This window comes from Lissotriton helveticus, chromosome 4_1 (assembly GCF_964261635.1).
Source record: "Lissotriton helveticus chromosome 4_1, aLisHel1.1, whole genome shotgun sequence".
Taxonomy (NCBI): Eukaryota; Metazoa; Chordata; class Amphibia; order Caudata; family Salamandridae; genus Lissotriton; species Lissotriton helveticus.
This window is the reverse complement of record NC_136063.1, coordinates 1,552,315,313-1,552,328,192: the sequence shown is the minus strand read 5'-3', so window position 1 is coordinate 1,552,328,192 and position 12,880 is coordinate 1,552,315,313.

The following is a 12,880-nucleotide window of genomic DNA, read 5'->3' as shown; positions in this document are numbered from 1 at the left end:
ACTGAGTAACTTAATCTAGGAGGCTATGGCACCAATTTTGGTGAGATTAACCAAAATTGAGGAACAGCTAACTATTGTTTGTAAAGCCCTAGTAGCAGTAGAAGTAACTTCACCACATATCTTACTGAGAGAGGCTTATCGGCAAGGGGTATAGCCGGAGGGAATGGAGGAAAACGGTTGGATGTTATATCTAATGAGGCGGCCCCCAGGAAGGTACCACTTATCCCTAGTGTTATCCCCCCAATCTGTGGCCGTATACAAGAGACCACAAACACTAGTGCACTGGTGGAGCTAACTGAGAATCTGCTCCCATGAAAACTTCCTCCTAGAGAGCCAACATTGGGGTAAGGGCGTCGTGTCCTCCAACAGTTCTAATTTAAAGGATGGGGTAGATCCCCATTTAGAGACATAAAGTCTCATAGTCGCTTACATGGTACCCCAGGCGGGATTGGATTGTAGACTGGCTACACCTGCCCCTAGAAAGTATCCCCTATACTTTGATTTTAATGAGGGTCCCGCGGTTATCCCCCAATCAAACAGAAAGTTGCCAGAGTCTTATAAATAAAGCGGCTCACTTGTGCTCTAAAAAAAAATCCACCTCATTTTAATTGGTTCGAGTATATTATTATGGCTAGGCGGGTGTGCAGGATTGGTGGCACTAAGAAAAGCATTGGAGGGGATTGTGTCCTGCTTAATTCTAGCAAAGCAAAGTGTGTCTATGATGCACTAAACCAGTTGAAAGACTCACCTACCGTACAGATAAAGACTCAACCTTTGGGTTTCTTTTACCCCCAGTCAGATTTTACCCCACCACATGCAGCTAACTTGGCCTAGACACATCATTGATGCCCCTATGCGCCCCTCCTCCTTCCACCCTAATCGGTAGGAGGCATTCTCAGACCTAACCGAGATTGACTGACTAACTAGACAATCAGGTGGGTATATGGATAACGACATAAAAGGCCACCTACATGGTGATGTAGGGGGAGCTGGGACTGATGAGGCACATGGCAAAATAAAGTCCCACAAAGACCATTTTATAAGTTCCACTTGTCCCTCGGGAAAGGAGAATATGAATTACCCAACATTTTGTACTGAATTGTTTAAGGAAAGTAAGTCGGAGGGGGGACTCTGGTACATCCAAACACAGTGTGCTTACACCGCCAACGTTGTCCTCTCTGCCTACCCTGCCCAGTAGAGACGCACAGGGGGCTAAAGGCAGAGAAGTAGGGAAAGCCACCAGGACTCCTAAAACTCTGAAAAATAAGTTGGCTAAGAAGAGCAGGAAACTGGGGTAGTGCGAGATACTGAGGCTCAAGAGCATAAAACTCAGGAGAGTACTGAGGGGAATAAAGGCTCAAACAAAGCACTTACGGAGAAAAAAGATTTCTTAGTTAAAGGTTCTGAGGGAGGCAGTGGAAAAAACTTCCCGCCTTACCGGGAACACAAAGGGAAGGGCATTAAAAATTCTGGGAAGAAGGGCATTCCAGCAGATGCTAAAATCAGAATAACCCCTTCATTGACATCCTATTTTAAAGTTCTCCCTCAAGTGTTAGACATAGTTAAACAGGGAGAGGCGCTTAGGAAGGTCTCTGAGTTGGCTGGGTCAGTAAAACTACCCTCGCCTTCTGGCATGGATTCAGGTCTTTCCTCGTCCTCGGTTCCTGAGCTAGATCCTGGGACTGATCCCTCGTCCAACTATTGCTCCTCTTCAGATCCTTTTTTAAACCTCTCTGGGATAGCAGTGCTGCAACCCGAGTTACAAGCCAAATGGGTAAATCCATTAAAGAAGTCTGAAAACTTGGTTACTACAGAGGACAGCTTGCCAATAGCAGTATGTATGGGGGAGCCAGTATAAGACAGTGGTGAGCCGGATACAGTGGTAGAGAGAGCACTGGATGTCTGTAGTGGCACTTTGGGAACTATGGGAAGTTCTTTGGAAACACTCTTTTTTACAATGGACACAGACATCAAAAAAGGGTTCGCGGTTTCAGAATAAAACCAGGGAGAGATTCAACTATTTTGTAAATCACTAGAAAAAAAACTGGACAATTTAAGTTCAAGGACAGTGGCCTTAGAGAATTCAGTGGAAGTTCTTAAGGACAACCAGGGAGTAGTTAAAGCGGATATTTCTACGCTTAAAAAAGAGGAAGCCGCCCTTTGAGACAGGGTTGAACTGTTGGAGAACAACTCCAGGCTTAATAACCTGCAGCTGTTAAATATTCCATAAGGGAAAGAGGGCGAGGATCTTAAATCTTTTGTCTCCCTCATTAAAGATACAATACAGATTGAAGATTCGGAAGATGACCCCCCCAATCGGACAAAACCCAGGAAAATCTGAATTAATTTTTGACCTTTTCTCTGGAAGAGAAAATATTAACAGCATCCCTTAAACTGAAGTCCTTGAAACCGAGAGACTCTTCTTTTTCTTTTGAAATTAGATCAGACCTCTCACGCACCCCTTTAGACAGACAGTGGGAGCTGGGGAAAAGAATGGAAGATTTTAAGAAAGTACATGCAACTGTCCAATTAAAATTCGCAGCGCAACTAGAAATGATGTTCAACTACAAAATGTATTTTGTTAAAACAGTGCAGGAAGTGGACAAGCTCCTAGAAATGCTAAAATCACTATCCCAGCCCCTTTGTATGCACATAGGCTTGTTTACGAAAACTGACTAGGCCCTTCTTTGTATTCAACTAAAGTTATGAATTTATAGATATAGCTTCGGAAATAGGTAAAAATAAATTGGAGCAGATCAGAGCATGCCAACAGGCAGAATCAGGACTTGCCCAGGTAAATGGGGGTAGGGTTCTCCAGAGTGTTGTGGGTGGGTGTGAGGAAAGGGGGAGGGGAGCACGGGTGTTGGGGCAGAGGGTAAAACAAAGAAAAAAATAATTTGCCTCGTAATTTAGCTGATGCTCACTGGTTACTCTTTTTGGTTTGGTGCCGGCACGTTATAGGTTGGAGTAAACTCAAATCACAGTGTTTTAATCTGCCATGAGAACATTGCAATGTCTGTCTTGGAATGTTAATGGCCTGCGAGTCAAAGAATTGAGAGATCATTTCATATTTATCATGATAGAATACCAGTGTGACAGCACAGTAGAAAAAGTAATTGACAGAGATTCCAGCAACTAGGTACCTTTTACTTTCACAAACCTTCATATGAGATTTCACCTCACACTCTGGGAGCTTTCTCATAGGGTGTGGGGGTCAGGATTGTTTTCTTTTTTTCCGTCCCTAACCACCAGGTTTATCCTTGCACTAACACATTGCTTTGTCTGTCCTCAATAGGACAGGTGGTGTAATGTCTTCTTTCCAACTGCCCCTACTCAGGCCATCAGAGGAAGGGCGCTATCAGCCAAGCCAACGGGGGCTCTGTTGAAAGAATATTAAAAGTCTGTTTGTCTTTAAATGAGATGTTTGCACCAATGGATTGGAAGTAGGGTTGGGCGGAAAACTATGCTCCACCTGCACATTTTTCAGAATTCGTTCACTCTGACTTCTGGAGTTTTTGTTTCCATTTGTGTACCTCAGATTTGTTTAGCGCTTGCTTGCAAGCACAACAATATTCTTAGGCCGCTAGCAAGCATGCACAGCTTCCGGCGCCAAAGTAGGCCCTCGTGAACAGACCACTCGAGTATCTTTTGTGCTTGTGAAGCAGCTAAACCTACAAAAAGAGGATTTCAAGTGGATTTTCATGTTATATGTTTGCACTTCATTTTTGTTCATTTTTTAAAGGAATAATGTTTCACAGTTCAGTAAATTTTCTCCATCTCCATCTTTGGTAAATTTGCAATATTTATTTATTTTACTATGTGGCCTAGTGGGTCAGCGGGTCATTCAATCTGTAGGCCCAGGCCAATACTGGTCATGGGTGCATTTAACAACTGTTTCTGTGGTATGCTGTTTTAAAACAACATTCAGGGCTGGGATGACATTGGATTAAATTAAAATGTGAGTGTTTTTTTGTATTTCACTTATTTTGTATACAAAAAGTGTATATGTGGGGTAATATTTGATGCCTTGGGAGGATGTGTGTTTTTGTAAAAAATGTATAGCTCGGTAAATTTTCATTTTTGGCACTGCTCAATTAATGGTAGTATTTTATTCAGTGTTACCATGTCTCCTTTGCCTGGCCAGAGATTGTGCTTGCCATAGGCCACCATTTGTCTTTGTTCTACATGCCATGTGGCCAGGAACCATTTTCTGGAGTTTGTGCCCATACGCCTGAATGAACTCGCTTTGTTTCCCTTGCCTCCTCGCTCACTGTTGTTGTTTGACCATGTGGATGTGAGCCATTTTGTGCATCTGACCAGTGTGCCGTTGCCAGAGTCTTACATGTGTTCTTTGTTCCCCATGCCTCCTTGCTTGCTGTTGTTGTTTCACCATGTGGCTGGCATCCATTTTGTGCATCCAGCCAATGTGCCTTTGCCATGGGCTTGAATGTGATTTTTGTTCCCCATGCCTCCTTGCTTGTTGCTGTTTGACCATGTGGCCATTTTGTGTAGCAAGTCAGTGTGCTTTCACTATCGGCTTGCATGTGTTTTTTGTTGTGTGCATGCCTCCTTGCTTGTTATTGTTGTTTGCCCATTTGGCTGGCAGCCATTTTGTGCATCCAGCCAATGTGTCTTTGCCATATGTTTGCATTTGTGCTTTGTTCCCCATGCCTCCTTGCTCGCTGTTATTGTTTGACCATGTGGCTGGCAACCATTTTATGCATCCAGCCAGGGTGACTTTGCCAATCAATCAGGAGTTTATAAAGCTCAGGTACTCACCTGTGAGAGGCTCAAGGTGCTAAAGGAAGGGGGCTGCTGATCCATTTCGGCATGGAGGTTCAGTTGAAGAGCCAGGTCTTGAGGTTCTTCCTGAATTGGGTCTTCCATGGGGAATGCCTGAGATGGAGGGGCAGGGTGTTTCAGGTCTTGGTGACAAGATAGGCAAAGGATCTTCTTCCTGTTCTGGTCTAGTGGATCTGTGGGACAGAAGCCAGGGCAAGATAGGCAGAGGGAAGTTGTCTGGTGGATATTTGGAAAGCGAGGCGGTGGTTCAGATAATCTGGTCCTGCATCATTGAGAGCCTTTTAGGCATGTGTGAGGAGCTTGAAGGTGATTCTCTTGTTTATTGGGAGCCAGTGTAGATGTCAGAGGTGCTGTGTTATGTGGCTGCGGCAGGGGATGTCGAGGACCAGTCTGGTTGCCTCATTTTGATGTTCTGTAGTTTCCTGAGCTGTGTCTGGGTGAAGCCAGTGTAGAGTGCATTGCTGTAGTCAAGTCTGCTAGTGATGATTGCATGGGTGACCATCTTTCGGGATTCTGCGGGGATCTATCTGATTGTATTTCCAAGCAGGTGGCGTGTGTGGAAGCAGGATGAGTAAACTGCTTTGATTTGGTGGTTCATTGTGAGCGATGAGTCCAGTATGATGCTGAGGTTGTGTGCATGTGGGAGGGGCTTCTTGTGTGGTGGGCCACCAGGACTCAACCCAGGATGAGAGGGCTGGTCCCAGGATAAGTATTTCGGTCTTGTCCTAGTTGCCATAGGTTTTGCATGTGTTCTTTGTTCCTCGTGCCCCCTTGCTTGCTGCTGTTGTTGGACCATATGTCTGGCAGCCATTTTGTGCATCCAGTCAGTGTGCCTTAAGCCTGCATGGATGGATGTGATATCAGTTTAATAATGTGCTTGAGGATCCTTGTAGTATGTGTACATTAAGAATATGATTTTGATGAACACTGCAAATATATTGAATGCATTTGTGTGCATTTCTTTATTTCGCACCTCTGTGCCTCACAAAAGGTTTATTTTTGTTCTCCCATAGAAACACTGGCAATTATTGAGTGTTTCTTTATTTTGTTTTTTAAATAGGGGTGGGCGTAGTTCGCAAAGTAGCGCTACGCGTAGTTATGCAAAGTGCACTTCGCACTACTCGTAGCACTACGCGAACTGCGTAGTAGCATGTTCGCACTGTGCAAGATGTCGTTTTCAATGATTGCACAGTGCGGACAAGCATTCGGCACTGTGCAATCATTGAATACAGCATCTTGCACAGTGTAAGCTGTACTTTTCTGCTGCTGGAGTAGATTTTTACTCTAGCTGCAGCTTTCTCAACGCAGACTGGTAGTTTCTCATTGCGAGCGGTCGCAAGCATGCGCGACCACTTGCAAGGAGAAACCTGACCTCCCTGAGTTGAGAATCTCGCAGGGAGGTTTATTTTCCATGCTCGCGATCAGCAACTGATCGCGAACAAGGAAAAAGTCTTGCGAGGATGTCATTTTGCTTGTTCGCGGTCGCCAACTTGACGTTGAGGACCGCGAGCAAGCAAAAAATGACCCATGCACTACGCTATGCATGTTTGCATTGTGCTACGTGCAGTTTGCGTAGTGCGAAGATGCGCAAACTTCACAAACTATGCGAGCGTAGTGTGATGCTTTGCCCAGGGTTAGTTTTTATTTTCCTTTTTTATTTTTTATTTGTGTAATTTTTTTTATTGTAACTGTTTTATTACATTTTTATTTACATTTTTATTTATTAAATGTAACGCATTTTATTTATATTGTAATATTTTTGATACTAATTATAAATGTTGGTGTTAATTATTTTATTATATTTTTTCCTTAATTTTCATATTTTTATTTATTTAGTTATTTAAATATTTTGTATTTTGCCTTTGTCCGTCCGTCCATCCATCCATCCATTCATCATCTTTCCATCCACCCATACACCATGGGCGCACAGCTCTTTCTGTGGTATATGCTGTTTTCACAGCATTCAGTTTTTTTAGATATAATTCCAATTCCACCTGGATACCCTTGCTGCGGTACACTGCAGACACATCAGCATCATTCAAGTTTTTTCATGATTATTCCATTTCCCTTGGACCACATTGCCTGCCAGAGGCACACATTAACCTTCCTTGTTTTAATACTTTTAGTATTCCATTTACCTATGTAGTTCCTTGAGGGGGAACAGCCTTTAAACGCGGGTATTACCACGCGCTACCATTATGACGCTGCTATTACAACGCAAGTCGTTACAACGACTTGCGCTGGAGGACGCTGTTGGATAGGGAATAGTTTAATTTTCTATTCCAACACCTTCCCTACTGTAACATGGGCTGGAGTTGGAATAGAATATTAAACTATTCCACTATCCAGCGCTTACAGCGCAAGTCGTTGTAATGACTTGCGTTGTAAGAACAGCGTTGTAATGGCACGCGTGGTAAAAGTCCGCGTTGTAATGTCATACAACCTCCCTGAGAGCCCCAAGTGACTCCTTTCGAATAAATGAACATAAAGCAAAGAGTTCTATCTGTATGTTGTGTTATCCCAATATGAAATTGGATTTTTGGGGAATGATGGTGTGGTTTGAATTTAAAGTGGCTGATTAATATTACCTAAGTAACAAACCACACTAATATTGCCTTTGTCAGTACTAATTCAAACTGCAACAATGGCGCATTTCAATAAGGGCCTGATTTATATATTGGCGGATGGGTAGCTCTGTCACAAAGGGGACGGATATCGCGTCCTCCTAAATATAAATCCCATAATATCCTATGGGATTTATATATTTGGTGGAAAGAATATCCTTCCACCTTGTTACAGAGTAACCTGTCTACCGATATCTAAATTAGGCCCTGAATATTTTTCTTGCTTGTTTGCTTTTAGGTGCACAAGAGAACAAGAGACATCTCTGCCAAACAGAAGGCCTGTACAGTGATGTCAATCCTCCAATCTCTTCTGCTTGTGCAGCTTAGTGCCACTGCCAACTGACAGCTTTAAGAAGGCCCAACAAAAGTGGCTACCAAGAAAGTGGTCAGTGAGAAGAAGCAGCTTTCCACCAGTCATGTGCCGACTGCATCCTTTTTCGGGAGACATGTGCCTTCCGGACTAGCCTCTGGGGAGGAACCTGGGAGGAGCACTCCAGCATCAAGAGCACCACCTTACCCTAACTCCAAGACCTTGTCCGTCAGTGAGGCAGCTACTGCAATCATGGCGATGCCAGTGAGCAGTGAGGCTGAATTGGATTGGTCCCTTTCACAAAGTAGTACCCAATCGTTTCAGGAAATGGAGCAAAGTGGACAGCAAATGCAGCCAGCAAAAGTACATCTTCCTGATGATTGAGCAGAACAGGGGGTTGAGCTTCCTGCCGAGCAAGAACCTCCTCTTTTAGAATCATTTACTCCTAGGTCTCCAGCAAGGAAAAGGAAGGGTACTCCTTCACCATCTTCTCCAAGCACCACTTCTGATGATGACGATGATGATGATTATGATGATGATGATGATAGGGACATGAATTGGACCCGGGCAGAGTCTGGAAGATGCCTAGAGAGGCAAAAGAAAAGAAAAGTTCCTGAAAGCCTTAACATTATGGAAGAGGTTGATGAGGAGAATGACAATGATGAGCTAGTCAATATAAAAGGTGACCTAGAGGAGTCCGACATTACTATTCAACCTGCTCAAAGGGATGTGACACAGGTAGCACAATCAGCTCACAAATTTGCAAAGCCCCAGCTGATACCTGCACCAACCCCTACCTCAGTAGAAGTATGCACTGTAGAGAGTCAACCGATGATGCACCCACCTACCTCCAGTGAGTGCCCCACCATGACGTTCACTGAGTATACCACCACCTACTTCTCAAAATTCACCTGTGTCAGTCGGCGCAGAAAAAAAGAAAATACAGGCTAATATTACGGGCATGTTTAGGAAGGAGGGGCCCTACGACTGCAACCTCCCAACAGCATATTTGTCCAATGGGAAGCTGGCAAAAATGTTAGCGCTGGACCTTCTCCCTTTTTCTTTCGTGAAGGAGTGGGATTTCTAGAATTTGTGACAGCAATCTGCCCAAAATAGAAGGTTCTACGTCAGAACTATTTTGCCAGAGCTGCTGTTCCAGTGCTGAATCATGATGTGTTTCAATTGGTTGGATAAGCTTTGCTACAAACTATTGTTCACACGATCCACCTGACGACAGAAATGTGGACCAGTTGTCAGTTGACCTATTTTATGTGCATCACTGCACACTGGACCTCTTTTGCAGAAGTAAAGCAAAAGCGATCTACAAGTGTTTGCTGTTTGGATGAAGAAAGTTTTAAGAGTGTTCGGCAGCATGAAGCAGTAGGTATATTCACTATGAATAAATAACATACAGCTGCAAACATCTTGGATTCCTTTAATGCCCGGAGGCAGTTGCGGATTATTCAGTGTGCTAATAGAGTACCAGTTAAAGCCTTGATACATGAGGTACCAATACTTTGGCAATCATCCTATTATATGTTCCATTTGAGCAGTACAAACAGATCAATGGCTATGTAATTCAAAGATGAAGGGATGCAATTGGGAAAGCTATGACCATGGATTCAGGCAGAAAAATGGGGCCTAGTCAAATGCCTGGCACACCCCCTTTTGCGGTTTTCACATGGGAAGTTAGCAAGGAAGACAGTACGATGGGCTAAGCTATCCTGTTGTTGCATCTGCTACAGGACCAGCTAAAGAATATGTCTGAAAGGTCCAGACTCACAGGTCCGAAAAAACAGAAGCGCATGCCTTGGTTGAGAGCTCAATCCTTCACTTGGCTTGTAATACAAGGCTGCAAAATCATATCCTCTCATTCAAAGAGAACATCTGGACCACACCACATGATACATGGTACAAAGAAATTCTACTTACTTTCAATCCTTTATCTGAAAAGGATGTTTCACAATACAAGATGTGGATTGTGGAGCAAGCCGAACACATAGAAGAAGATGTGCTGCCTTCAACTTCCAGAGAGGGCAATATTGTCTCACCATGACTCTGAGGCCTAGTACTCAATGTGGAATTGAGAGAGGTGTGTTGATTTGAGAAATGCTGCTAATTGTGTGTTTGTTGCTCTGGTGGCAAAAGTGAAACTCCGAGTCCACATGCGTTTTGCACTGTCTCTGAGCCTTCTTGGTACACTCCTCATGAAGCTCTGTCCTTCTCCTTGACTGTTAGTTCTGGGGGTCTCTAGTTGGCAATGGTATTCACCTTTGTCCAAATAGGGAGCCTTACTTCTAATCAGGATATGGGGATTACACTCCTTAACAACCCCTGCTCACCCCCTTGGTAGCAGTGTATTAAGCATTTGTGAATATACACAGTAATACAGTGAAAACACTACAGATGGACACAACACAGGTTTTATAAAATGAAGTATTCTTTATATAGACTTAACACAAGACCACAAATTACAAAAATCCACAATACTATACTTAAAGTTGACTTAAAGATGATTAAAGTTGCTTAGTTCAAGTTGATGATAAATGCGACAAAGTTTTCAACAAAGTACCTGAATGCATAACACAAAGTGAACAAAAGGCTTGCAAAAGGCATGATGCGTCGGTACCGTGATCCGGGGGAAAGGTTGTGTTCTGCCTCAATGCTTGTGCAGAGTAGGAGATGCGTTGTGATCCTTACCGGTGCGGAGGTGATGCGTGGATTCTCGGCCCGTGGGCCAGTTGCGATGCACAAGATGGTGCCTTGATGCGATGCGATGCGATGATCTAATTGCGATGCAAGAAGATGGCGCCCTTGATTCGACGATGCAATGATGATGTGAAGCCTTACGACAACTCTGTACTTTGGAGCCGCGACAGGCCCTGCGACACGCTTCTCCGGTGATGCGATGGCGACTCTCTCGATGGCGGCAGCTTCAATGAACACGCTTCCTGGGAGATGCGGCGGCGGCGGCACGCTTCTCCGGCGATGTGATTATTTCAGCTGAGGCGGTGACACGCTTCCTCTCGATGCGTTGCGCTTCCAGCTCCCAGCGACACGCAAATGTCTTTAGACAGAATTCCCATCAAGGAAATTTCACAGGGGGAGCTGGAGGTGAAGTCTTTTGTCCCTGAGACTTCAGCAGGAGGCAAGCACAGTTCAAGCCCTTGGAGAATATTTTGAAGATGATGAAAGTTCTTAAAAAGTTCCTTCTCCTTTCCTTGGCAATGAAGCAACCACTGCAGGCCAACCCAGCAAACAGCACACTGGCAGAGGGGCAGTCCAAATTCCTGCAGCTTACTTTGGTTCTTCTCCTTGGCATAAGGTTTCTTGTTCCAGAAGTGATCTAAAGTTCTTGGGACTGGGTCCCAATATTTATACCCCCAAATCCTTTGTTCTGTGATGGCAGAGAGGCCTCTGCCTAGTCCAACCCAGTTCCCGAGCACTTTGTTTACATGACTTCTTCCTTCCTTTCACTGTGCAGGGCAGAGACATCAGACGCCCCACAGGAGGTGAAGCCAGCACAGGGGAGGGAAGGCACAGCTCTGGAGCACTTTGTTGACAAGATTCCTTCTCTCCTTTCACAGTGCAGGGCAAAGACATCAGACAAGCCACAGGAGGTGGAGCCAGCATTGTAGAGGGAAAGCCCAGTCCTATTCAGGTCCCAGGTGCAACTCCTCCCTCCCACCTAGATGCAGATCTCTCTATTCACCACCGGGCTGCCCCAGCCTATCTCCTGGAATCTGACAGCCCTGTCACTCACAAACCCAGACAAGGAATACACAACCTAGCAGAGGCAGGCCTGGACAGTTAGGCAAGAAAATACCTACTTTCTAAAAGTGGTATTTTCAAACACAGAACATTAAACCATCTTTACTAAAAGATGTATTTTATTATTCTGAGTTCAGGCATATTACATTCTAATTTCTACCATGTTCCCTGAATCGCTGGTGATGCACTCTTGGTATGAATTTGAACCTTACCTTGAGTTGACCCGAAACACAGAAGACTGGATCTGTGAGTTGTGTACTTACCTTCAAAACTGCATTCTTGTTTTCCTCTCGTAGGTTAACATTGCTAAACTGAAAATTTGCACTGTGTCCACTTTTTAAAGTGAACATCATTTTATTTAAAAACACGCTTACCTTTTAACGCACATCTTGGTCTTAAAATACATCTTGAAAGAAACTGTTTTTAATAAAAATAGGTGTGGATCTCCTTTTTGAGTCGGGGGTTATTTATTAGTCACTGTGTGTAAAACAAATGTCTTGCATTACTCTGTGTTAGACCTAGGGCTGCTTGAGCACACTACCACGAACAGAGCACTTTGGGCTTACATTGAGCCCTATACATTCTTTACACAATATAACCACTTTAATGGTATATCACATAAAGGGCCAGCTTCCTACAAGAACTCATGGCAATATTTGAGAGCACTTTTCAGTACATTAAATGCACCAGGTATGATAGTAGCTTGTGCATGTAATGTACACATAAAAAGATTACAAGACATAAGTTAATGAAAACAATTTAGAATTAACATATTTAAAAAAATATATTTTACTTCAGCAATACATGAATGAGTAAAAACGAGTGGCCTTATTAAAAAAAACAAGAATGTCCTTTCCTATGGGTTAATTTGGGGAATTGGTGGCTAGAAGTCAAAAGTAGATTGTTCAAATAATGGCAAACAATATGGCCGTGTGTTAAAGAGCCATAGGAGAAAAGCAACAGAGGTAATCACTGCTCTAACTCTACAGGGAATTGTCCTGTTTGTGGTCCTAGCACTAAAATGAATTACACTTATGGTAAATTATGTTTCCTATGAAGTTAGTTATAGATGGCAAACACAAGGAGATGATGGACGGAGAGCTGAAACTTTTCAGACACTCACCCCCTGTTACAGATCTGGGTTGAATCCATCATCATTCTTAAGCTCACTTCGCCACCCCAGTTCAGACACAGCTATTTGCAAATCAGTCTTGACCCTGTGCCTCATGGGAACAGTCCAGCCCGAACTGACAAGCCATGTCTTCACTGGACCGGAAACAAGCAACCTGGGACTGGTTTCTGGGTAACATTGTTATCAGCCAGGCTAGCTTGAATCCAGTGGCAATGTGAGCAAGAGACCCACGTCCGAGCA